At 38.9% G+C, this 5635-nt stretch overlaps 1 pseudogene; it reads left to right on the top strand.

Moving 5' to 3' along the window:
* The first annotated feature begins 2100 nt into the window (after positions 1-2100).
* On the top strand, positions 2101-4986 carry LOC127549233 (14-3-3 protein zeta/delta-like; annotated as a pseudogene).
* Positions 4987-5635: the final 649 nt, after the last annotated feature.

Here is a 5635-nt window from a genome sequence, read left to right as displayed (position 1 = left end):
AATTGAGGGTTTTTTCTAGGAGCTGTGGTAAGGGCTGGAATGACAGTATTAGACCACTCCAGATGAGCCAGCAGGGCTGGAAATCTCAGCTATGGACTCTCATGGGGTCAGTTTCATGAGTCAAATAAACTCTGGCTGGTTAAGGAAGGAGCTGGACACTATTTTAGAGTCGATGTTTGGAAAGTGACCAGGGGATTAGGGTGTGGGGAGCAGGAAAAGCTAGGCCTTAAGCCAGGAATGAGAGAGTCAGGGGTGGGGGGTGGAGGTGGAGACCAGAGCCAGGGACATTGGTGAGGAGTGGATGGCTAAGACAGGAGTTAAGGCTTATGCTGAGGGCAGAGATTAGTGGTTATAATGCTTAGTATAGTGCCCTGCACATAGTAGGCATTTAGCAAATGTTTATTGATGGACTGAATAACAATAACTCACATATCAATCAACCAATAAGCCTAAAGACACTGTGTATGGTACATTGGGGGAAAAAAAAACCACTTGATTTAGAAATAGGGAATCTTGATTTAAATTTTGCTTCTCTGTCACTCTCTATCTTAGGGCTCAAAAGATAATCACAGTCTCTCAGGGATTTAATTCCCCTTTTATAAAATGAGGGAGTTGGACTACAGAGATCCTTTAACACCCCTTCTGCACAAATTCTACCTTGCTATGATCCTTGGCATTTTAAAAGAGCTTCCTATGTACTAAGCACATTGCTCATGATAAATGGAGCTGATTTCTTTAGTGGAATGGGAGGCAGCAGCATCTACTGGGGGAGGATAAGGGTCGTGAGGAGGGAGAAGGTTTGAAATAGTTGTTAAGGGGAGTGGAATAGAGAATCAATCAGGGAAGAATAAATTTAATTCCACTCAAATAGTAATTATTAAATGCCAGGAACTGTGTGAGGCATTAGGAATACAAAGACAAAAATTAAATGCTCCCTTCCCTTAAGGAGTTTACATTTGTCATGTGTTTGAATTTGGTCCTGCTCTCTCAGGTCTAGGCCTAATATAAATTACCCCATCCTCTAGGGTTCTCTGGTACCTTAAGGGAATTGGGCTGTCTCTTTTTGCTGTGATAGTTGTAAGCCCCCATTGGCTGTTTCCCTCTCATTTCTCCTCCTGTAATTTACACTCCAGTTACCAGATTGCTTTTGCAAAGGAATATTTAAAAGATATAGCAACAATAAATGTACATTTTCCTCAGCAACTCAGGAGGCACAACCCCTTTATACCATCTTGTTCTTTGGATTTGAGGGTAGGGGGGCAATTAGTTTCATAATTTAGCTCAATTCTTACATAGTATTGGTCCCACCAAATTCATGGTCAGGTGCTAGATTATATTTCCCTCGGGCTGTAGGTCACTTATGGACATTACTTCTTGTCTCCCAGGGCATCAGTTCTGTTTTTTAAGAGATATCTGGTCCAGGCTCTCACTCCTGGCTTCCTGTGGCTTGTTCTCCTGACCCCTGTAAATTTCTGAGATGAGAGAATATACTCTCTGGTCACCAAGTTCTCACTGAAGAGCCTCTTCCTCCATATGTGGTTAGCAGATCTGAAACAATTATGGAATGCCTCTACTTGGTCCAGTCTCTCCAAGATACCTTTCTTACATCTCATTATGATTCTTCCCAGCATCGTTCATATGAAGGCACAATCATAGCAAACTGATGGTATCTAAAACATTTGCCAGACAGCCATTACATATTCTATTAGGGAATCAAGTTAAGATAAATAAATAAGCATTTATTAAGCACCTGTTATATCCCAGGTTCTGTACTAAGCATTGGACATACCAAAAAAAAAAAAAAGGCAAACCAAAAGAAAAAAGGCCCTACTTTTTTGGAACTTAGTTTAATGGAGGAAACAACATAAGAAACTATGTACAAATAACATATATATGGGATAAATTAGAGATAATCAACAGAAGAAAGAAACTAGCATTAAGAGGACTGGGTAAGGATTTTTTTTTTCTTAATAGTATATTATTTTTCCAGGTACATGTAAAGATAATTTTCTTTTTTTTTTTCTCGATAGTATCTTATTTTTCCAAATTTTTCCAAAATGAATGTTGAAAACTATCTTTACATATATTTTGAAAAATACATGTAAAGATAGTTTTCAACATTTTTTATAAGACATTGTGTTCCAAATTTTCTCTCTCCATCCCTTACTCCCCCCTTCCCCTAGACAGCAAGCAAGCTGATATAATCAGCACTCATTTTTGTAAGATTTTGAATTCCAAATATTTTCTCCCTCCCTTTCTTACCTCTCCCCTTCCCAAAACAGATGCAGTCTGATATAGATTACACATGTAAAATAATTTTAAACACATTTCCATATTAGTTATGTTGTAAAAAGAAAATCGGAACAAAAGGGGAAAACAATGAGAAAGAAAAAGCAAACAAAAAAATGGTGAAAATAGTATGCTTCAATCTGCAATCCATAGTTCTCTCTCTGAATACAGATGGCATTTTCTAACCCAAGTCTTCTGGAGTTGTCTTGGACTATATTGCTGAGAAGAGCTAAATCTATCATAGTTGATCATCACAATTTTGTTGTTACTGTTTAACATGTTCTACTGGTTCTGCTCACTTCACTCAGCCAGCATTGGTTCATATAAGTCTTTCCCTGCTTTTCTGAAATCAACCTGCTTATCATTTCTTATAGAATGATAATATCCCATTAGAGTTTGAACTAGATTTGGAAGTCAGTGTTTAGGAGTTGTAAGAATTAGACATGGGAATAAAATGATTCATATATTCATATATCATAACTTATTCAATCATTTCCTAACTGATAGGCATCCATTCAATTTCCATTCCTTGCCACTACAAAAAAAAAAACTGCTACAAATTTTTTGCACACATGGGTCTTTCCCCCCACCCCACCCACACCCCTGGGTAAGGATTCTTGAAGGAAGTGAGATTTTAGCTGGGACTTGAAGGAAGCTAGGGGAGCCAAGTATTGGACATGAGGAGGGAGAGCCTTCCAGGTGACAATGCCTTGTCTTATTTAAGGAAAAAACAAGGAGACCAATTTCCCTAAATGACAGATGGCCCCTGTATGGAAGAAGAATAAGGTACAAGAAAACTAAAAGGTAAAATTATGAAGGAATTTAAAAAGCAGAGGATTTTATATTTAATCTAGAAAGTGGTAAGAAACCAGTGGAGTTTATTGAATAGGTGATTGACTTAGGTAGAAATCAATTTGACAATGGAGTAGTAGTTAGACTGAAGTTACTAGAGACTTGAAGCAGGAAAAATAACCAGTAGGCTGGTGGTACAATAGTCTAAGCATGAAATGATAAAGGCCTGTGCCAGGGTGAAGTTTCTACTGTCAAAGAGAATGGACAAGACTTGGCAAAGAATTAGTTGAGGAGGGTGAAAAAGAGTGAGGAGAGATTGCTGGCACCTGAGTGGTGAATCTGGGGGCCTGGGAGAAAGCATAATAGAGAAGGCAGGAAAAAGGGAAGATTTGGGGAAAAGATAATTAGTTCAGTTTTGGACATATTGGATTTAAAATGTCTGTGGGACATTCATTTTGAGATATCAACTAGGTGTATTGGAGTCTGGAGGTTAGGAGAGGAGTTGGGGCTGGAAAAGTAGATCTGAGAATCATCAGAATAGAGAAGATAATTGAATTCGTGTGATTTCAAGGGATCATCAACTTAAATTGTGTAGAGGGAGAAGAGAAGCCCTGGAAGACACTCATGGTTAAGAGACATGGCCTGAATAAAGATCCAGCAAAGGAAACTGAAAAGAAGCAGCCATACCTATACTAGAAGAATAGGATAAAGTAGAGCCACAAAAATCTAAAGAGAAGAGAAAATTACAGAGAAAAAAGGTGATCAATAGTGTCCATGGCGACAGAGAGGTCAAGAAGGATGAGGATTAAGAAAAGGCCATTAGATTTGGCATCTAAAAGACCATTCGTGATTTGGGAGAAAGTAGTTTCAGTTGAATGATGAGGTCAGAAGCCAGGCTGTAGAGAGCTAAGAGATTCAGAGGACCATTCTCCTGCCCAGAGGCTGCAAACATCCCTGTCCATCCATCCTGCCAGCACCATTCGCTCCAGCATGAAATGCTCCAACATGGATAGAAATGAGCTGGTACAAAAGGCCAAATTGGCTGCACAGACAGCTATATAATGAGATGGCAGCCTGCAAGAATCCTGTAACTGAGATAGGAGTTAAGTTAGTCAATGAGGAGGGGAATCTTCTCTTTGTTGTTTACAAAAATGTTGTAGGTCATCTTAGAGGATCATTTCAAATATTGAGCAAAAGATAAAAGGTTCTGAAAAAAAAAAAACCCAGCAGATGACTTGAGACTACAAAAAGAAAATTGAGATTGAACTGAAAAATATTGGCAATGATGTACTGATTCTATTGTGATGTACTTTATAGGAAAAATTTGATTCGTAATGTCTCACAAGCAGAAAGCAAAGTTTTCTATTTGAAATTAAGAGACTGGGTGCAGTGGATATAGAGCACCAGCCCTGAAGGCAAGAAGACCTGAGTTCAAATCAGACCTCAGACACTTAATACTTCCTAGCTTTGTGACCCTGGGCAAGTCACTTAACCCCAATTGCTTCAGGAGAAAAAAAAAGAAAATTAAAAAAGAACACTACTTTTATTTGGCCAAGGTTGCTGCTTATGATGACAAGAAAAGGAATGTGGACCAATCACAACAAGCTTATCAAGAAACATTTGAATAAGCAAAAAAGAGATGGCCACCAACACATCCTACAAGACTGGGCCTAGCCCTGAACTTCTCTGTGTGTTTTTTTTATGAGATTTTGAGCTATCTAGAGAAAGCTTATTCCTTTTCAAAGACAGTCTTTGATGAAGCCATCGGTGAACATGATATGTTAAGGGAAGAATTGTGCAGACAGCTCACAGTTGCTGAGAGACAACTTGACATGGTGGAAACCAGACTCCCAAGGAGATGAAACTGGGATAGGAGAGAGAGAGGAGAGAATTTAACCATACTCCTAACGTTTATCTGCCTCATTCTAAATTTTGCACAGTAGGACCATTGTCATCCATGCTGCTTACAATTTATGACAGGTTTATGTTATTTCTGTTTGGGTTTCTATATTTCCCATGTAATTTTTTTTATGTTTACTATTAGAGGAATAAAGACAATTGACATTTGGGGAGTTATCTGTTTTCATCTGAGATGACCAATATGGGGATAATAAGAGGGAAGTTGGACTAGACAGCCTTGAAGGTCACATTCAGTTCTAGATCTATGATCCTTTAGTTCCTGGAGCTGAAGCCCCAACTACAACCCTCTTGCCCATCCCAGAAAGCAGATGAAGAGGAAGGGGATTGTTATCTATGTCACGAGGGTTAAATCTAATCTTCTGAGCCCACTGACATAAGGGTTTCCAAGAAGCAATTGGTGGTTAGTCATGGGCATATATATCACTTAAAAGTACCAGAGTGATATTTCTTGCTCTGGAATAAAGGTCATACATAGATTATTTTTAGCAACTATCACCTCAACAGCATCCCCACCTCCTGCTTCATACAGGGAGCTTGCTTCTGCCAACACACAGGTGTAGCTGGTGCAATAAGGTGGTACAGTGGATAGAATCAGGAGACAGTAGTCAAGAGGATCCAAGTTCAAATCTAGCCT

Source organism: Antechinus flavipes, chromosome 2, assembly GCF_016432865.1.
Source record: "Antechinus flavipes isolate AdamAnt ecotype Samford, QLD, Australia chromosome 2, AdamAnt_v2, whole genome shotgun sequence".
In the NCBI taxonomy this organism is placed as follows: Eukaryota; Metazoa; Chordata; class Mammalia; order Dasyuromorphia; family Dasyuridae; genus Antechinus; species Antechinus flavipes.
Note: the sequence above shows the minus strand (reverse complement) of the source record. Positions and strands in the feature narration are given on the sequence as shown.